The sequence below is a fragment of the Oncorhynchus clarkii genome, chromosome 6, assembly GCF_045791955.1.
Source record: "Oncorhynchus clarkii lewisi isolate Uvic-CL-2024 chromosome 6, UVic_Ocla_1.0, whole genome shotgun sequence".
In the NCBI taxonomy this organism is placed as follows: Eukaryota; Metazoa; Chordata; class Actinopteri; order Salmoniformes; family Salmonidae; genus Oncorhynchus; species Oncorhynchus clarkii.
Window position 1 is genome coordinate 61,626,932 of NC_092152.1, and position 22,603 is coordinate 61,649,534.

Sequence of the window (22,603 nt, forward strand, 5' to 3'; positions counted from 1 at the left end):
TTATATTTTTGGGGAGTACTGATGTTAGTGTCCCCACTACTACTACTACAAAAAAAAAATACTTAGATGCATGCAATTTTGTCTTTGATACATTTAATTGAAATGCTGTAGAAATACATTGATTCTTATGGAGGACTGCTCCTACTGGGGAGTGCCAATATGGCCGACTGGTGGCGTCAAAGCATCTCCATGGCCAATACATAGAATCAGCAATCCAGGGTTTATACACGTCATTGAGAACAACCCATGTGTTTGGTTTGTGTCTGTTAAATGCTCTGTTTGTAGGCCCATCAGTATTGGAGTGTGTATCACTGCAGCTCCTGCTGGGTTTGTTAGGCCTCCCCTCCTGGCTGATCAATGCCCTGTTTCTGTTGCTTCCTCCTCCACCTCTACTCTTTTTTTTCTTAAATTTTTTTTTTAGCTCTGTTGGGAAATGCTGAACAATTAGGAAATGCTGAACAATCTGCTTGGGCAGTACGGGGATGAGCACACGAACTAGCCTGTTTGTCTTTTGCTGAGCAATTCCTCCCTCAGCATAGGGTGTTTTCTCTGAGCTAACCCGCTACCACTCTTAAAGGGATACTTTGGGATTTTGGCCATGAGGCCCTTTATCTACTTCCCAAGAGTCAGATAAACTTGTGGATACCTTTTTTTATGTCTCTGCGAGCACTTTGAAGGAAGTTGCCAGCTAGCGCATTTTGCTGATTTGCGTGAGCGCAATGACTGGAAGTCTATGGGCATCTTTTAGCATGCCAGTAGATGGTAATGACTGGACGTCTGTGTTTCTGCTAGCATGCTAGTCGATACCCTTAGACTTCCTGTCATTGCGCTAATGCTAGTTAGTGTTGGTACACGAAGTCACGTCTAATTTCCTTCATACTGGACACAGACATAAAAAGTGGTATCCATGACGTAATCTGACTCTGGGGAAGTGGATGCAGTGCCTTACTTAACATGTGGAAATATTTGTATGGTCATAAGATTCAACAACTGAGACACAAACTGAACAAGTTCCACAGACATGTGACTAACATAAATGGAATAATGTGCCCCTGAACAAAGGGGGGGGGGGGGGGGGGTAAAAATCAAAAGTAACAGTCAGTATCTGGTGTGGCCATTAAGTACTGCAGTGCATCTCCTCCTCATGGACTGTACCAGATTTGCCAGTTCTTGCTGTGAGATGATACCCCACTCTTCCACCAAGGCACCTATAACTTCCCGGACATTTCTAGGGGGAATAGCCCTAGCCCTCACCCTCCGATCCAACAGGTCCCAGACGTGCTCAATGGGATTGAGATCGAGGATGTTGGCTGGCCATGGCATAACACTGACATTCATGTCTTGCAGGAAATCACGCACAGAACGAGCAGTATGGCTGGTGGCATTGTCATGCTGGAGAGTCATGTCAGGATGAGCCTGCAGGAAGGGTACCACATGAGGGAGGAGGATGTCTTCTCTGCAACGCACAGCATTGAGATTGCCGGCAATGACAACAAGCTCATTCTGATGATGCTGTGACACACCGCCCCAGACCATGACGGACCCTCCACCTCCAAATCGATCCCTCTCCAGAGTACAGGCCTCGGTGTAACGCTCTTTCCTTCGACGATAAACGTGATTCCGACCATCACCCCTGGTGAGACTAAACCGTGAACCGTCAATGAAGAGCACTTTTTGCCAGTCCTGTCTGTTCCAGCGATGGGGGGTTTGTGCCCATAGGCAATGTTATTGCCGGTGATGTCTGGTGAGGACCTGCCTTGCAACAGGCCTACAAGCCCTCAGTCCAACCTCTCTCAGCCTATTGCGGACAGTCTGAGCACTGATGGAGGGATTGTGCGTTCCTGGTGTAACTCGGGCAGTTGTTGCCTTCCTGTAGCGCGCGTGCGCTATCGTGCATACATTTATTTTGTCCCCTCACACCAATCTCTATCACGACACGTAGGTTAAAATATCAAAACAAACTCTGAACCAATTACATTAATTTTGGGACAGGTCGAAAAGCATTAAACCTTTATGGCAATTTAGCTAGCTTGCACTTGTTTGCTAATTTGTGCTATTTAGTTAGCTTACTGTTGCTAGCTAATTTGGCCTGGGATATAAAGATTGTTGTTATTTTACCTGAAATGCACAAGGTCCTCTTCTCCGACAATTAATCCACACATAAACTGCGAGAGCAGTGTGGGTGCAATAATTGAATAATATAGATTTCTACATTTATTTTGCAACGCGAGCAGTGTAGTCAGCCTGTGTCATGATTTATTTGTGTTCTCATTTTGGAAGCATTATGTTGTCATGCAGTGTTTTGTATGAAATTTGCCAGGCCAGTTCCCATGGGAAGTTCTGTGGCGATGTCCCGGAGTCTCATGTTCACCTGGCCTTTCAATGTACTAGAACTAAAATCAAGGAATGCAAAGCAGAGGGAACATGTCATGTTTAAACACAACCCTTCTCCTCTACACAGCCCTCAGACTTCGCTCTGACCTAATTGCTGAAATCCACTAGCAACCAACCAGAAAGCATAGGCTACTTTTCCTGTTTCAGAAATGTCAGAATCTTCTCCACTGAGTGTTGTATTGTTGATGGCTTAAAATCACATGGGAGCAGAATAGCTTGTTACTTAGTTTGTGCTGGTCTGATGTACTGTAACTTACTGCCAATTTTGTCAGCTAGATCTCCAAGAATCAGTGTGAAACAATGGTCATTAGCTGTGTGTTTTACTTATGCACTCTGGTAAAGTGAGTGACTGGCTGGCCTATTATAGGACAGTTTTTCTGTGTTTGTCTCCCCGCTCTCCTGATGAGATGTGGGCTGTGTAGGGCAGGGGCTGTACGGCACGGTACAGTGAGTTGGGGTTTGCTCTGATCTAAGCTGACTTTGAGCTGAGACGCTGGCCTACCCGAGAGAGCTCTGGCCCACTCTCTGCCTCTGCTCTCACCTTATCTGGTCGACACTAACAGACTTATTTGCTTTTAAATTCATTACATTCTGCCCTAATTCGTTTAGCAGGCTGGAGTGCAGAGTTTAGGCCTGTGTGAAGTGGAAAAAGTGTGCAGACATATCTTGCACTTTCCTTGATTGTCTCATACATTAGAAACACTAAGAATTGGTGCTATTATACCTTTTGGCGGAGGAGGCAGAGGTTTGTTATTGAAGGGAGCACAAGGCAGCGGTTTCATTCCGGAGGGAGAACCATGCCTACTGTAGGTAGTAGCCCTTACAATGCCTCCAGCTAACACACATGTAACTCCCGGGGTTCGCGTTAACTTAGAATTCTGCATTTTTCACTCTGAAAAAAATTCAACACTTAACTATTTTGTTGCGTTTTATAAACGCAGATCTGAAATGCTTATTGTAATTTCTGCTCGGCTTCAGTCACATTTAGCTCCAAATCATGATGTAAATGGACTAATTTAGTGTGCTTCAGTTGCACTTCACGCTGATAAATATTTACTCTTGTCTTGATAAATCTTATTCCTGCATTCACGAACGGGCATTCTGTCAACACTCTTGACTGAAGTACTTTTCTCTGGTGTAGTTTTTCTCCTGTAGCAAATGAAAATGCACGATTAACATAAGGAAATATAGGTGGTAACATTCTATGATTAGAAGGAGAAATCTGATGGCCATGCATCATTTTAGCAAAAAAAAAACCTTGCTTATTTCTAAGCTAATTTCTTTTTGTGGCTGCTAGCCAAATAGTGTTGCACTTCTGTTGTCATCTGATTTCTGCTGATTGTGTTGCATGAATTTATTTTGTGTGAATAAAAACCATTGATCAAGGACATGAAACTATCTATTGAAGCAAATGAACACGGTTGACTTTCAATATAAAATGCAGGTGAAGTTGTTTCAAATGCAGATTTTGCTGGTCTGCATTTTGCTAGCGCATATTTCTAAAAGCTAATGCAAACCCTGACTCCAGGAAACCACCCATTGTGTGTTCTTGTCTAATAGGAATCACATCCTTCTCTGATACATTTAGTTTCTTACTGCCTAGATGGAACTGTTAACACCTAAACCCAACGGTTTGTTGTCAACAAATGCAAATCATTGGGTAGGAGGCCGTCCACAGGTATGTTCTTGTTTGTAGCCAGGCCAAAAGGCTACGACAAGCTTCACTCCGTTGATTTAGGCGTGTGTTCGTGGGCGGAATGGGATATTTGGAGTATCGGATGCCTTTTTGGTTAATGTGATATCCTCGCCACTCACAAGGGGGGCAATAGCAATGTTTATTGTTTTGTATTTTCATTTTGTGAAACCAATGAAGAGTCACCTTTCCTTGTATGTAGTATTAGCAAGTTGGCAGCCTAGCTAATCAAATTGTATTGGTCACATACACGTTTAGCAGATGTTATTGCGGGTGTAGCGAAATTCTTGTGTTTCTAGCTCCAACAGTGCAGTAATATCTAACAATACATACATCTAAAAGTAAAAGAATAGGATTAAGAAATATTTAAATATTAGGATGAGCAATGTCGGAGTGGCATAGACTGAAATACATTAGAGATGAGTAAAACAAAATATGTAAACATTATTAAAGTGACTAGTATTCCATTATTAAAGTGGCCAGTGATTTCAAGTCTATGAATATAGAGCAGCACCCTCGAAGGTGCAGGATTACGTAACCGGGTGGAAGCTGGCTAGTGATGGCTATTTAACAGTCTGGTGGCCTTGAGATAGCTGTTTTTCAGTCTCTCTGTCCCAGCTTTGATGCACCTGTACTGACCTCGCCTTCTGGATGATAGCGGGGTGAACAGGCAGTGGCTTGGGTGCTTGTTATCCTTGATGAACTTTTTGGCCTTCCTGTGACATCAGGAGCTGTATATGTCCTGGAGGGCAGGTAGGTTGCCCCTGGTGATGCGTTGGGCAGACTGCACCACCCTCTGGAGAGCCCTGCGGTTGCGGGCAGTGCAGTTGCCGGACCAGACGGTGATACAGCCCGACAGGAGGCTCTCAATTGTGCATATGTTTAAGCCTCCTGAGGTTGAAGAGGTGCTTTTGCACCTGCTTCACCACACTGTCTCTGTGGGTGGACCATTTCAGATCGTCAGTGATGTGTATGCCGAGGAATTCGAAGCTTTCCACCTTCTCCACTGTGGTCCCGTCGTTGTGGATATGGGGGTGCTCCCTCTGCTGTTTCCTAAAGTCCACGATCAGCTTCTTTGTTTTGTTGATTTTGAGTGAGAGGTTATTTTCCTGGCACCACGCTTCCAGGCACCATGCTGTCTCGTCATTGTTGGTAATCAGGCCTACTACCCTTGTCTGCAAACTTAATGATATAGTTGGAGTGTGTGTGGCTATGCAGTCATGGGTGAACACAAAGTACAGGAAGGGGCTGAGTACACACCCTTGTGGGTCCCCTGTGTTGAGATTCAATGAAGTGGTGTCGTTTCCTACCTTCACCATCTGTGGGCGGCCCGACAGGAAGTCCAGGACCCAATTGCACAGGGTGAGGTTCAGACCCAGGGGACAGATTAATGATGAGCTTGGATAGTAATATGATGTTGAATGCTGCGCTATAGTCAAAGAACAGCATTCTTTTGTAGGTCTACCTCTTGTCCAGATGGGATAGGGTGGTGTGCAGTGTGATGGTGATTGCATTGTCTGTGAATCTATTGGGGCGGTAAGCAAATGTAAGAGGGTGTCAGGTAAGGTAGAGGTGATATGATCCTTAACCGAACCTCTCAAAGAACTTAATGATGACTTAAGTGAGTGCTACTGGGCAATAGTCATTTAGTTCAGTTACCTTTGCTTTCTTGGGTACAGGAACAATGGTGGACAGCTTGGAGCAAGTGGGGACAGCAGACTGGAATAGGGAGGAATATGTCCGCTGGTCTGCGCATGCTCTGAGGACGCAGCTATGGATGCCGTCTGGACCGGCAGCCTTGCGAGGGTTAAAATGTTTAACTGTCTAACTCATGTTGGCCACAGAGGAGAGCCTCAGTCCTTGGTAGCGGGCACTGTATTATCCTCAGTGCGCAAAGGTGTTTAGTTTGTCTGGAAGCAAGACGTCGGTGTCCGTGACGTGACTGATTTTCCTTTTGTAGTCCGTGTTTGTCTGTAGTCCTTGCCATACGTCTCGTATCTGAGCTGTTGAATTGGGACTCCACTTTGGGTATGACATTTTTGGCGAAAATTGGAGAGGAAAAGTGTCCGATCCTTAAGTGTTAACCTGCCTAGGACTGGGGTTCTGCTAGCCGCAACAGCCAGTGAAAGTGCAGGGCGCCAAATTCAAAACATTAAAATTCCTCAAGCATACAAATATTTTACACCATTTTAAAGATAAAAATCTTGTTAGTCTAGCCACAGTGTCTGATTTCAAAAGGGATGTACAGCGAAAGCACCACAAACAATTGTTAGGTCACCACCAAGCCACAGAAAAACACAGTAATTTTTTCCAGCCAAAGAGAGGAGTCACAAAAAGCAGAAATAGAGAAAATGAATCACTAACCTTTGATCTTCATCAGATGACACTCATAAGACTTCATGTTACACAACACATGTATGTTTTGTTTGATAAAGTTCATATTTATATAAAAAAAATCTGAGTTTACATTGGCGCTTTACGTTCAGAAGTTCTAAAACATGCGGTGATATTGCAGAGAGCCACATCAATTTACAGAAATACTCATAATAAACATTGATAAAGATACAACTATTATACATGAAACTTTAGATAAACTTCTCCTTAATGCAACCGCTGTGTCAGATTTCAAAAAAAACTTTACCGAGAAAGCAAACCATGCAATAATCTGAGTACAGCCTTTAGACAACAAAGCAGCCAAAAATATACTTGCCATATTGGGTAGTCAACATTACTCAGAAATACAATGCCTTGCGAAAGTATTCGGCCCCCTTGAACTTTGCGACCGTTTGCCACATTTCAGGCTTCAAACATAAAGATATAAAACTGTATTTTTTTGTGAAGAATCAACAAGAAGTGGGACACAATCATGAAATGGAACGACATTTATTGGATATTTCAAACTTTTTTAACAAATCAAAAACTGAAAAATTGGGCGTGCAAAATTATTCAGCCCCTTTACTTTCAGTGCAGCAAACTCTCTCCAGAAGTTCAGTGAGGATCTCTGAATGATCCAATGTTGACCTAAATGACTAATGATGATAAATACAATCCACCTGTGTGTAATCAAGTCTCCGTATAAATGCACCTGCACTGTGATAGTCTCAGAGGTCCGTTAAAAGCGCAGAGAGCATCATGAAGAACAAGGAACACACCAGGCAAGTCCGAGATACTGTTGTTAAGAAGTTTAAAGCCGGATTTGGATACAAAAATATTTCCCAAGCTTTAAACATCCCAAGGAGCACTGTGCAAGCGATAATATTGAAATGGAAGGAGTATCAGACCACTGCAAATCTACCAAGACCTGGCCGTCCCTCTAAACTTTCAGCTCATACAAGGAGAAGACTGATCAGAGATGCAGCCAAGAGGCCCATGATCACTCTGGATGAACTGCAGAGATCTACAGCTGAGGTGGGAGACTCTGTCCATAGGACAACAATCAGTTGTATATTGCACAAATCTGGCCTTTATGGAAGAGTGGCAAGAAGAAAGCCATTTCTTAAAGATATCCATAAAAAGTGTCGTTTAAAGTTTGCCACAAGCCACCTGGGGGAGACACCAAACATGTGGAAGAAGGTGCTCTGGTCAGATGAAACCAAAATTGAACTTTTTGGCAACAATGCAAAACGTTATGTTTGGTGTAAAAGCAACACAGCTGAACACACCATCCCCACTGTCAAACATGGTGGTGGCAGCATCATGGTTTGGGCCTGCTTTTCTTCTGCAGGGACAGGGAAGATAAAATTAAAATTGATGGGAAGATGGATGGAGCCAAATACAGGACCATTCTGGAAGAAAACCTGATGGAGTCTGCAAAAGACCTGAGACTGGGACGGAGATTTGTCTTCCAACAAGACAATGATCCAAAACATAAAGCAAAATCTACAATGGAATGGTTCAAAAATAAACATATCCAGGTGTTAGAATGGCCAAGTCAAAGTCCAGACCTGAATCCAATCGAGAATCTGTGGAAAGAACTGAAAACTGCTGTTCACAAATGCTCTCCATCCAACCTCACTGAGCTCGAGCTGTTTTGCAAGGAGGAATGGGAAAAAATGTCAGTCTCTCGATGTGCAAAACTGATAGAGACATACCCCAAGCGACTTACAGCTGTAATCGCTGCAGGCTGAATAATTTTGCACGCCCATTTTTTTCAGTTTTTAAAAAAAGTTAGAAATATCCAATAAATGTCGTTCCACTTCATGATTGTGTCCCACTTGTTGATTCTTCACAAAAAAATACAGTTTTATATCTTTGTTTGAAGCCTGAAATGTGGCAAAAGGTCGCAAAGTTCAAGGGGGCCGAATACTTTCGCAAGGCACTGTAGCATTTTGAATATTCACTTACATTTGATGATCTTCATCAGATTGCACTCCCAAGAATCCCAGTTCCACCATAAATGTTTGATTTTTTTGATAATGTCCATCCGTTATGTCCAAATATCTTCTTTTGTTAGGGCGTTTGGTAAACAAATCCAAAAGCGCGTTCAGATCGCGCAGAACGTCGGACGAAAAGTTAAAGTTCCGTTACAGCCCGTAGAAACATGCCAACCTAAGTATGGAATCAATCATTAGGATGTTTTTAACATAAAACTTCATTAATGTTCCAACCGGAAAATTCCTTTGTCTGTACAAATGAAGTGGAACGGAGCTACCTTTCACGTGAGCGCGCCAGACCGAGGCTGTGGCACTCTGCCAGACCACTCACTCAAAGAGCTCTTATGAGCCCCTCCTTTAGAGTAGAATCCTCAAAACAGGTTATAAATACTGTTGACATCTAGTGGAATCCTTGGGAAGTGAAACATAACTAATTCCCCGCTGTTGGCTGAGTTGAAACACTACAAACCTCAGATTTCCCACTTCCTGGTTGGATTTTTTCTCAGGTTTTTGTCTGCCATATGAGTTCTGTTATACTCACAGACATCATTCAAACTGTTTTAGAAACTTCAGTGGTTTCTATCCAAATGTACTACTTATATGCATTTTCTAGCTTTTACGGCGGAGTAGCAGGCAGCTTAACTTGGGCACGTTTTTCATCCAAGCTACCCAATACTGCCCCCTACCCCAAAGAAGTTAAACACTGCCCCTGATATGCTGCTTGTGTATTCATTCCCATATCAGCAAAAAAAAACATGTCATGTTTTCTCACAGAGCAATAAACCACCTGGCCAGCTAGTTGGCTCCAGCAGGTTCTACCATTTCACAATACATTGTAATCAGTTATTACAGGCTAAGTTATTACTTCTAAGCAGAATACTTTTTTGGGTGTATTCTTGTTGTTTGGTTTACTGGTTGAACAGTTGCTGATGTAACCGATGTGAAATGGCTAGTTAATTGGCGGGGTGTGCGCTAATAGCGTTTCAATCGGTGACGTCACTCGCTCCGAGACCTTGAAGTAGTTGTTCCCCTTGCTCTGCAAGGGCCACAGCTTTTGTGGTGCGATGGGTAACGATGCTTTGAGGGTGGCTGTTGTCGATGTGTGCAGAGGGTTCCTGGTTCGAGCCCAGGTAGGGGCGAGCAACACTCAATCTTGCATCTGCGTAGAGCTTGTAGTAATCTTAAGTGTTTTGGCTGTAAACTCAAGCTCATAGACATAGTGGATGTGTTCTGCTCTTAAAGTTGGCATCTTAGTGACAAAATTACATTTTTAAAATGGGGCCATTATGCCAAGTTGAGATTGAGCCTCCATGCAACTTTCCCCAATCTTTTTTTTAACCTGTTGGCTGCTGCGGCCCGGCAGATGAAATTTAAATCCGCTTTAATCCCCTCTTCATATTTGTCTGGGACTGTTTATAAAGGCAGCCCTATTTAAGTTACACAAAGGGTGGAAAGAAGGTGTGTAATTGCTTTGTTTTTATTTGTTTCCATTTCTGTTTTCCTGGAAGTCTTCACTGTGAACAAGTGATTGGTTCCAGTGTGGGAAGGCAATTCTTCTCCTGTTCGCCACACATGGCCCCCAGTATCTGCATATGAATATGGCCTTCTGCTCAGACTGAGTGGAGCCCCAGCCCTCTCCCAATGCCCCCCCACTCACAGCACAGGGGCCCCCGCTCCCCACATGCTGTTATGCAATCGTGTGTGTGTGTGATGACACTGAAGAGGGAAGACCTGGAATGATGTGTGTCAGGGGAACACTAAACAGGAGTCTTGTGGTGGGGGATGGAAGGCTGGCTGGATGCAGACGCCTGTCACAGGCTTTTAGAAATGAAGCAGAGGCCTTGAAGAACAGCTCGATTCCCTGGCCTACTTTTCGGAGCCGTTAGCGTGCGCACATGTGTGTCCTTTTGTGTTCCCCTTTCTGTGTCTTCTTTTACGTCAGTGTGAGCGTGCCTCTTGATCAAAGGAGCATACTGAGGATTTTGATGAGTCACTCAACCACACTCTCAAAAAAACATCCCGTCATTACGTCCTTATTTGGGCTGAGATGTATTTGACTACCTTTCAGTGTTGGTCAAGTCCATTTAGGAGCAACGCTGTACTGGAACATAAGAGACACATGCAAAGGGAGAGAGTCAGGAAACCACTAGGGAGGTTGGGGAAAATGGGAGCTATGTGGATGGAACATGAGTGGCCGGGTATGCAGTCTGCACATTTTCATGCGTGTATCATCTTTCCCTTCTCCCCAGTTTCAATGCACCCCTTGTCCTGTGAGCGCCCAGGCTGTCGTGGATCCCGTGCCCCTGCTGTTCAACTGGTAAGACCCGGGGCCGCCCTCCTCGGCTGTGTTTTCCACCCAGCCCAAACAAAAAACAATTACCACTGACACTAGCTAACGCATCCAATCTGTTGCCCACATGTCTATCCGTCTCAGCCCAGGCCAGCCTACCTGATGTTCCCTCCCTTCCTTCCCACGCCCCCTATCTTTCCCTGGCCTGGCTTATCTGATAGAGCTGTATTATATCAGCAGCTCTTTCTCTCTACTCCACATGTCTGCTGGCCCAGTCACATGCTGCAGGCTGCCAGGCTGCCTGACAAGACCAGCGGAGACCTAATCTCTGTGCTATCAAGAGGTGTCAGTATCACGAGCAGTGGTGTATCATTACAGCCTTACCAGGCCTTGTCTCTGGCTGGATAATTAGGACTCTGGGCCAGTGTGGTGCAACTCCTGGTACGCCAAAACCCTCAAAGACACGTTTCTCATTTTTCTCTCCACTCTGTCATTCCCTCCCTCTCTTCGCTGATTGGCTGATTGCCTTCCTGCTCGTGGAGATAAAATGTTTGCAGCTTGTCAAATATTTCCATGAGAGTGAGTGTGGTGTTAGTAGTGGGCCATCAACAGGAAATGCCAGGCTGAAAGAGGGAAGGAGAGAGGGAGAGCTTATAGCTTCAGGAGAGGCCTGCCTGTCTCTTGCCTCTCTTTCTGCTGTGTAAAGCTTTCAGACATACAAGAGCGGGGCTGGATGTTTGAGACATGGGTAGAGAGAGAGAGCTGATGTAGCTCCCTGGGTTAGGTCGGGACTATGTGGGGCTCAGGCTGATGAGAAGTGCCTGTGTTGCGGTAGAGCTGCCAAGTTTTAGGGGAAAGCTTTAATTGTCTAAATTGCATACATCTGGTTGGAGTTGGTGTCTGGAAGTGTCTTGCAGCTTTGATGACAGACAGAATGGTGATGCCCTGTGAAAAAGGGGGAGAACTATCCCCTCAGGCCTGCGCCTCTGTATAGGACTGCAGAGCTGGAACACACACAGACACACACACACAGACACACACACACACACACAGGCACACACACACACACACAGACACACACAGACACACACAGACACACAGACACACAGACACACAGACACACACACACAGACACACACACACAGACACACACACACAGACACACACACACACAGACACACACACACACAGACACACACACACACAGACACACACACACACAGACACACACACAGACACACACACACACACAGGGAAAGGGTGTTGTGGCTCTGGTATTCATGTCTTTTCCCTCCATTGATGCAATGTGATGAGTCAGGCTGGTGTTTTGACTCACTTTATATTTGATGTCATGGGGTTAAAAGCTTGGCCAACACAGGCCATAGGAAATCAACCTTTATTTTCCACAAGTGTGGACTTTACCGTGAAATGCTTACTTACAAGCCCTTAACCAACAGTGCAGTTCAAGATTACATATTTTTTTACCAAGTAGACTAAAATAAAAAGTAATAATAAAAAGCTACAGAATCCATGTGAAGGATGAAGTTGTGTGCTTGCAACAGTAGAAAAGCCGACAATGTCATGTGGACAACTCATTTACATTTAATTACTCTGCCATTTTTATAGTTGTCCCCCCCCGTCCTTGACTTTTCCTAAATAAGTCTGTATAACAACACACTGTTAGAATCTTAATATCACAAACAGTATTTTGTGTTGTATGCAGTTATCAGAGGACATGTCACACCAGACATTCACCACCAGTCATTCACAGCCATCCAGCCAGCCTGCGCAGATGGCAAATAAAAACGATACCTAAACTATATTAAAACTCATTTCACACATATTAATCGAGTTAGCCTAACGACAAGATTAAATTGGCAATAGTCTGATAGGTGACAGGACTATGAATTGTGAAATTGTATGAAGAGAGAGGTGCAGATTGAAATGTCTAAAAGACACGTCATTGGCTGGAAGGGGGTGTCCCTCGAGGCCTTTCTAGTGTTAAGTGTGTCACATGGTTTCTGCTGGACAGGTCATTCATTTGTATTCTTGACATGGAAAAGAGGAGAGAGGAATAAGTTGAGATGAGATCCACAATGCACTAGTTTGAGCCAAATTGTCTGTCGCCCCCATTTTTTACCCTCATCAACCCCCTCCCTGAGTCTGAGGGGTCATGGCCTCCCCACTCCCCCAATGAGGCTCCAGAACAGAGTGGCCATTGTGACAGAGAAGCCTGTCCAGCCATTGAGCTGAAACCCAATAGGGGCCAAACACTGCGGCTGCTCCCTGCCTGGGCTAAATCAGGCCAGGGCTCAATAGCCAGAGCTCTTTGTCCTGCCTGGGGCCAGGAGCAGGCGAAAGGCTCAAATACAGACACTATGGGAAGGGGGAACACAAGCCACAGCTATACAAGTGTTTTTCCACCACAGTCAACCGAGGCACACATTGAAGGAAAGCACATTTCTTGGCCCAGAGTGCAAGAGAACAATTCATTTGATGTATGGTTGTCAAAGGAAAACATTGGTCTGGATTTGTGAAGTCATTGTTGACGCTCACCCCTCACATGTGGTGAATGTGGACAGACTGCCATGTTCAGCTGACCAGCTCCGCCGGGGGGGTCTTGTGACTCAGATCTTTTGTTTTACACAGAGGGCTCTGCTCATAGCTGGAGTGAGTGTGTCCCAAACACCCTGATATCCTGAAGCCGCCCACACAGCCCTGGTTCACTGGCTTGAGCACACTAGAGCCATTTTAGCCCAGCCAGCCACCCCTATAGGGAACCATACAGCATACCATGCAGCAGAGCTGTGCCCTGTCGGCATTGCACTGACATAAACAGAAGAACATTACGCCTTCTTACTGAATGCAAATAGCTCCTGTGAGAAATGGTCTGGTATCACCGTGTCAGCCTTCCCCCTCCTTCTACCTCTGTAATACTAGGGCCAGATAGTCTCTCACTGGGTACAGATGTATGCTATTCCACATGGTACATTCTGCAGGAGCCACAATAATGGAGGAGGCCTGGGTTAAAGTGGTGAACGGGTTGGCTTTATGTTAACACTTGCGTTAAAGGCCTGTATTAAAATCAGTGGGGAAGTCTGCTCGGAGCCTCTTAAAAGCACTCAGACCCAATACTGGCTGCTGGAAGCGAGGATGATTCATTACTTTTCCCAATTTACTGATATTTACTCCAGGAGCGTTGTGCCAGCCGGCCCCAAGGCCTGCTCTGCAGTCATTGTGGGGGAGGGAGCACCAGGGCAAATGGTGCTAGTCTGGTTCAGTGCTGCCCCAGGAAATGGCACGGCCAAGCTGCTCTCCGAGATGTCCATGGTTCTGTACAAGCTCAGAATGTGAGTCTGTTGCCATTGTCTCCACTGCAGGCTAAAACCCTGTTGTGTGCTGTGCAGCTCTCTTTGCTAGCTAGGTATCTCTCCAAGCTTAGCTGTTTTTCTGAGAAGGAAGAGGTGATGTTTGACTGGAAGATAGCAGGGCTTCCTTTCCTTTCCCCACCACCTCCCAATTCCATCTGCTCCCTTGAACAAGGCCTGTGTGTGTGTGTGTGCCGCTCCAGCGCTGCTAATGGAGAGGGCTTCCCAGAATGCATTGTAGCGTGAGGCTGTGCTCTGAATTCAGTGGCTGCTGCTCTCACATCGTCTAGTAGTCCGCGATGAGGGGGAAGGAAGACTGTTTCATTCCATCTTTCCTTCAGCCTTGTGAAATCATGTGAGCTTATAGCTATTAGCCTATTTCTCAATCACTCTATCCTTTTTCTCCCTCATTTTTCTCTCTCCTCTCTCTTGCTCTCTCCCTCTCCTCTCCTCTCCTCTCTCTCTGCCTGTGCATCCACATATTTATTATTTAAACGGGATACGCCCTCTCTCTTAATCAAGTGTTTTACTCGTTCTTCTCCCCTTACACATGTGTGGAGTTTGTTTACTGCCCAGTAACACACACAACATGGGCAGCCAGTCACAGCTCAGTGACGCTTCAGCTTGCCTAGGCTTCACTGAGGAGGGAAGAATATCCCTTTCATACCAAGACATTTTTCCACCAACTTTACCATACCGCCAACTATTTTCGCGTTTTCTTTATATCTGAAAGGTATTTCCGGTATCAAAGCCGAAACCTTTATTTCCACCAAACGACCGCGTAATCATATTTCTGTCAGAGAAAATATGCATTCACGAGCTTCCTGTCACTCCGGTTACCATGACAACAATCACAACAGGGTCCAAGTTTAATGTCTCTCGCGCCTTCCTGGCAAAAGCAATGGCGATATGAAAGGCAAATGGTGACAAGAATGTGGTGAACATTTGGCTTTTTGAAAGGGGACCATATAAACATTGCCCAATTCTTTTTTCAGGCAATGTACCGCAAGTCCTATGTGAATTGGGTATAACAGACCTGCATTAGAATCCACTGCAGGTAGCAGAGAGAATCACTCCATACTAATCCATTCACGTCCCCTCTGACTAGCCCATGTAGCCTAGTCATTGGAAACGGCCATATTTGTTGACCGGTGTCATTGGTTCAGTGGAAGGGTTCTTGGATAGCACTAGTCCAAACCACTAATTGGTGCGGGTCTACTTGTCTAATGAGAGTATTGATTGTTCCATTGTGTGGCTCAGGTCTGGCCGGCTGTGGACACAGTGTGTCTGTCTGAGGGAGGGGGCTGCCCTGGATATGTGGGGCTCAGGTCTGGCTGGCTGTGGACACAGTGTGTCTGTCTGAGGGAAGGGGCTGCCCTGGATATGTGGGGCTCAGTGGTGGCCAATGGTGATTTCATTTAGTAGCAATGAGAATACATGTATGGGAGGACAACATTGCAGAGAGGATAGAAAGGGGAAACCAGGGAGTGACTGAACGACAGAGCTGGAGGTGGAATGTATTCAGAAGGAAAGAGCATATTTAGTGGAGCCAGCCTGCTCCAGGTCATCTGTTGTGGCTGTAATTGCTTGTGTGCTTGGTGGGGAACATGTTCCAAAGTTATACAGCGATCCCCAGGGGGGCGTGGGCGCTGGGAAATAACTTCTGAGCTCGTTAGAGTGTGACGTTCACCTTGGCCAAGCTTTCAGTGTTTTCCAGCCCATTGGTTCCCTTAGTCTAGCCACACACACACACACACACACACACGATGTATCCCTGGCTGTACCCTATTTAGCCAGCCACCTCCCAGTGGGCAGTTGGGGGTGCATAGCAGCACCCCAGGCCCCGCCCCAGCTCTCAGACTGCCATGCTGTGCTGTTAGAGGCCTTTCATCTGGCTTATAGATATATAATTCATCTGGGATCTGAGGGAGCGGCTCCTCTCATGCCACTGCTACTGCTGAACCAGGACAAATTAGAATTCTGTTTGGTCCCCCGGAACGCTCCCAATCAACTTCCCCATAGAGCAAGAGAGGACGTGTGTGTGTGTGTGTGTGTGTGTCAGGCCAGGATTCCTGTGAATCTGCTCCCCAGCCAGAGAGGCTCCATGTGGAATGAGGTGGTATAATGGAAGTGTTTTCTCTGCTGTTCTTTCTGCCTGGTGCGCTGAGGGTTTTTTCCACTGTGAGGGATCGGGTTTCCACTCCTCATGGTTGTTTATGCTGTTGTCTCAGGCAGCCCTGCCAACTGTCCCCTGTCAGCCTGCCTGTGGTCTGGGCTCTGGGGCCTCGGCCTGTCTTGGCGCCTGAGCCTGCTCTTAGAAGCCCCAGAAACAAACACAGACACACACACAGACACACACACAGACACACACACAGACACACACACAGACACACACACAGACACACACACACAGACACACACACACAGACACACACACACAGACACACACACAGACACACACACAGACACACACACAGACACACACACAGACACACACACAGACACACACACAGACACACACACAGACACACACACAGACACACAGACACAGACAGACAGACACAGACACAGACACACAGACACAGACAGACAGACACACCCACACAGACAGACACACCCACACAGACAGAGACACACACACAGACAGACACACACACACAGACAGAGAGACACACACACACAGACAGAGAGACACACACACACAGACAGACACACACACACAGACAGAGAGACACACACACACACACACACACAGACAGAGACACACACACAGACACACACACACACACACACACACAGACAGAGAGACACACACACACACACACACAGACAGAGAGACACACACACACACACACACAGACAGAGAGACACACACACACACACAGACAGAGACACACACACACACACACACACAGACAGAGACACACACACACACAGACAGAGACACACACACACACACAGACAGAGACACACACACACACAGACAGAGACACACACACACACAGACAGAGACACACACACACACAGACAGAGACACACACACACACAGACAGAGACACACACACACACAGACAGAGACACACACACACAGACACACACACACAGACACACACACACAGACACACACACACAGACAGACACACACAGACAGACAGACACAGACAGACAGACACAGACAGACAGACACAGACAGACAGACACAGACAGACAGACACAGACAGACAGACACAGACAGACACAGACAGACAGACAGACACAGACAGACAGACAGACACAGACAGACACAGAGACACACACACACAGACAGAGACACACAGACAGAGACACACACACACACACAGACAGACACACACACACACACACAGACAGAGACACACACACACACACACACACACACAGACAGAGACACACACACACACACACAGACAGAGACACACACACACACACAGACAGAGACACACACACACACACACACAGACAGAGACACACACACACACAGACAGAGACACACACACACACAGACAGAGACACACACACACACACAGACAGAGACACACACACACAGACACACACACACAGACAGACAGACACAGACAGACAGACACAGACAGACAGACACAGACAGACAGACACAGACAGACACAGACAGACACAGACAGACACAGACAGACAGACAGACACAGACAGACACAGACAGACACAGAGACACACACACACAGACAGAGACACACAGACAGAGACACACACACACACACAGACAGACACACACACACACACACAGACAGAGACACACACACACACACACACACAGACAGAGACACACACACACACACACAGACAGAGACACACACACACACACACACACACAGACAGAGACACACACACACACACACACAGACAGAGACACACACACACACACAGACAGAGACACACACACACACACAGACAGAGACACACACACACACACACACACAGACAGAGACACACACACACACACACACACACACACAGACAGAGACACACACACACACACACACACAGAGACACACACACACACACACACACACACACAGACAGAGACACACACACACACACACACACACACAGACAGAGACACACACACACACAGACAGAGACACACACTAAGATCTAGGCTACTGACCGACGAGGAGCTAACCTAGCAGTGGCAGACATTTACAACACTAGTATGGCTGAGAGGCCTGAGAAACCTCTCCAGCCATGCTCTCTCTGGTAAACCTCCACGCTTCCCATCCCATCAGTAATCTACTGAGTGTCTTTCACACATAACTGCGTAATCCTGTTACGTCGGGGAAAGGTTTTGACAGCTTTTTCATCCTGGCATGACAAGATGGGTGCAGGCAGAGCTTGATGGCGGATTGTTTTGATGATGTTTTCGTACTCATTTTGGTAAAGGTCACATCGCATCTCCCTGTGTTCCTCCCCCGTGCTTTGTTCATTATCCTGCTCCGCTCCACGGTTATTTTTACCTCCTCCCATAATCCTTAATTAATGGAGCCCTAGTCACAGCGCCTCACATTTATCTCTTACACACACACACACACACTAATTCACACACACTGATTATATACACATACACACTGGTAGGCAGTGACGTTCCTGCTGAATGTTATGTGAGAAACCATGCTAGCTATTTCTTCTTTCTCTCTCCTTTCATTTGATTAATCTGTAGCACAGTAAATGGGAAACAACTGAGCAGAATTTTCATGAGTTTGGATACTTGGGTCCTTTCAGTGCACAGAAACCATGTTGCTACTACACTGGTGTCCTTAACTTCTTAGGGCTGCAATCCCGTTAACGGGATCAATATGACAACAGCCAGTGAAAGTGCAGGGCGCCAAATTCAAAACAGAAATCTCATAATTAAAATTCCTTAAACATACATGTATCTTATACCGTTTAAGGTAATCTTGTTGTTAATCCCACCACAGTGTCCGATTTCAAATAGGCTTTACAGCGAAAGCACCACAAATGATTTAGGTCACCACCAACTCACAGAAAAACACCAGCCAAAGAGAGCAGTCACAAAAAACACAAATAGAGATCAAATGAATCACTAACCTTTGATGATCTTCATCAGATGACACTCATAGGACTTCATGTTACATGTATGTTTTGTTTGATAAAGTTCATATTTATATCAAAAAAGCGGAGTTTACATTGGCGCTTTACGTTCAGTAGTTCTAAAACATCCGGTGATATTGCAGAGAGCCACATCATTTTACAGAAATACTCATTATAAATGTCGATGAAAATACAATTGTTAGACATGGAAATATAGATATAGATATCCTTAATGCAACCGCTGTGTCATATTTCAAAAAAACTTTACGGAAAAAGCAAACCATGCAATAATCTGAGAACGGCCCTAAGAAAATAAATAAAAATATCCGCCATGTTGGAGAAATCAGAAATAACATTATAAATATTCCCTTACCTTTGGTGATCTTCATCAGAATGCACTCCCAGGAATCCCAGTTCCACATTAAATGTTTGATTTAGTTAGACATAAATATTGAACATTATCTAAGTAGCTACTTTTGTTAGGGCGATTAGTACACAAATCCAAATGCTCGTGCAGGTCCAGCCGAACATCGGACGAAAACTTCAAAAAGTTATTACAGGTCGTAGAAACACTTCAAACTAAGTATAGAATCAATATTTAGGATGTTTTTATCATAAATCTTCAATAACGCTCCAACTGGAAAATTCCATTGTCTGTAGAAAAGCCATGGAACGTAGGTCGCTATCATGTGAAATGCGCATGACCAGGACCTGCCTCTCTGCCAGACCACTGACTCAAACAGCTCCCATCCGGCTCCACATCACAGTAGAAGCCTCATTCAAGTTTCTAAAGACGGTTGACATCTAGTGGAAGCCTTAGGAAGTGCAACATAACCAATATCCCACTGTGTATTCAATAGGGGCTGGGTTGAAAATCGACCAACCTCAGATTTCCCACTTCCTGTTTGGATTTCTTCTCAGGTTTTTGCCTGCCATATGAGTTATGTTATACTCGCAGACATCATTCAAACAGTTTTAGAAACTTCAGAGTGGTTTCTATCCAATACTAATAATAATATGCATATATTGGCAACTGGGACTGAGGAGCAGGCCGTTTACTCTGGGCACCTCTGGGCACCTTTCATCCAAGCTACTCAATACTGCCCCTGCAGCCATAAGAATTTAACGCTAGCATTTTGATTCGAGATGGTAATATAATTTCAAAGGCGGAAATGTGTCAGTCTCCCATAGCGTGTGTTCATTTCAGTTCAGGAGTAGGGAATTGAAAGATGCACCTCATGTCCAGTGTGAGGTCGTAAGTGGTGTGTTTGATGGGTTCGTTCTGCCGTCCCCCCGCTTTTCTTTGGCTGCAGTCTCATCCTGACAAGATTTGGCTTGGAGAACAACACACAGCTCCCTCCACAGATGTGGATGTGTCACGCACTAACAGGTTGTTTATTTATCCTAGCTTTGTGAATGTGGGTGTGTTTTTGTGTTGCCAACGTGAGTTTAGTTGTTTTGTCCCTGGCGCCGGTCACAGCGCATTGTAAAGGGCAGTGTTTCAGCTGAGCAATTTATAAACAGAACAGTGCTTGGTTTCTGACTGCTCTACGTTCTGCAACCTGGCCTAAACATTCAATGACGTGCTGCTCTTTGCCCCCCATAGGCGCATGTTTGATCTACGTACACACACGTAAGCCTACATTGTTCACGTATGTGTGTATGCTCTCCTCCTCCACTGAGGCACGGCAGGTCTTCAGGCCCTCCCCCTCTCAGGGCTGTGAGTTTCAGGCTTCAGCTCATTAGTTGTGGAGTGCGTCGGTGGGGGAGTGTTGAGTGAGGTGGGTGGAAGGGGTTGAGTGAGGTGCGGAGGCTTGTTACTGTGTGTATTAGCCTACATGCGTGTGAAGGAGCTTGTGAGAAGCTGCTCAAAGCTAATCCCATCGTGGCCCTCCCAGATCGGCCGTTGAGTTCTGAGGAACTACTGCGGTTACCCCCAGCTGCCTTCTACATTCAGAGGAAGTAGAGCGAGATGGCCCAGTCTTGTTTCTCATCGTTGGGATCCCCTGATGTTAATTTCTAGATCTTTGAGGTGCAGGTTTGGTGCAAATGCACTTGGGTGGGATGATGGCCCCAAGTGAGTTACTGTAATGACACTTAACAGGTCCCATGGACGTAAGTAAATACTACAGCAGTGCCGTTGTAGCAGTGAGCTAGGCTTTGTTTTGCTGGGATCCTCGTTAAGTATGGCTTTATCTAGCTCGCTGCCATGGCAATAGCACCGGCCTCCTCGCTGCTGATAGGCCCAACGTTAATGCACTTCTGATTTGATGGACTCCCTGTTACACGCTCCATTGATCTATATGAATATGCATTATGAAATGGCCTTTTTTATATGGCCAATGCGTGTGCAGTGCTAGGTGGAAATCCAATAACCATTCAGAGCACCCTACTAGTGATGCCATAGCTATCGTAGAGAAAAGCAGATTTACTATTCATTATGGAGATGGCCTGCTGGGCTGCAGGTTTGAAGCTAGCTGGGTGCTTTGTGTGCATGGTTTTAAGTTGTGTGTGTATGCATAATGCTTGGGCAGAGTAGTCGACTGGCCCATTTTCCGAATTTGTTTGTTTGTTTGGGATTCGGCGTGCACGTCCCCCCCCCCCCCCCCCCCCCCGAATTCATGATTTAAAGCTCCAGCCTAGCCTCAATGTTTTATGTTAGTGTACGTTAGAGGGTGAAATCTACCCGGCTTATGTAGAGACAGTGTGACTTTTAGAGTAACGTCTGTTGCCCTCCCTCGCCATACTGTAGTTGTTCCTTAAATCCGTCTCTCTCCACCCAATCCCTGTTCTACTACCCTAGTTCCCCTCCTTCGGATCAGGGGCATCCCCTCATCACTGGCAGTCCTTAATTAGCTGAAGTGCCTCTAAATCTGTTCACTTTATTTAAAAGGAATCAATCGAGGTAAATAAGGGTGTGCAATTGCCACCAATCCCAGTACCCTGTGTGTCGATAACAGGATGGTTGACATTTCAGTGTGCAGTATAGCTGCTAACCGTACCATGCCTGCTCCTAGATACAAGCTACTCAATAATAATTAGCCAGCTATCTCTTCATTGAATCAAAACAAACTAGGTAGCTTCTTGGCTAGCATTGGTTGCTCGGGAAAACTACACAGTCTCCTTACTGCTCTCCATTGATGTTTTCAGCATGACGACTGCGACACCTCGAGCATCTCTCGAGCCCCGGACGTGTCTCTGTGGATGTCTGTGTATACATGGTGTTTAATGTGGAATATCCCCATCTCTGTTAGACTAGGGTGGAGATACTGCACAGGGAAAATAGTCTTACTCTTTCAGAAGGTGAAGGGCAGAAATGGATCCTCATCGCTGGCTAGGCTTAGTATGCAGAGGCATACATTACCATGATTACTCCAGTGCT

At 45.7% G+C, this 22,603-nt stretch overlaps 1 protein-coding gene across 3 annotated transcripts in view; it reads left to right on the forward strand.

The window, feature by feature from the left end:
* The window catches only part of LOC139411378 (ankyrin repeat domain-containing protein 11-like), a 156,883-nt gene that overhangs the window by 95,130 nt on the left and 39,150 nt on the right, over positions 1-22,603 (forward strand). For 2 of the 3 annotated variants that reach the window (XM_071157661.1, XM_071157659.1), the window contains exon 3: positions 10,710-10,777. The exons of the other annotated variant lie outside the window; for it this stretch is intronic. The gene's annotated coding sequence lies outside the window, so the exon portion shown is untranslated. The remainder of the gene's footprint in view (positions 1-10,709; positions 10,778-22,603) is intronic. 3 annotated transcript variants of the gene reach the window in all.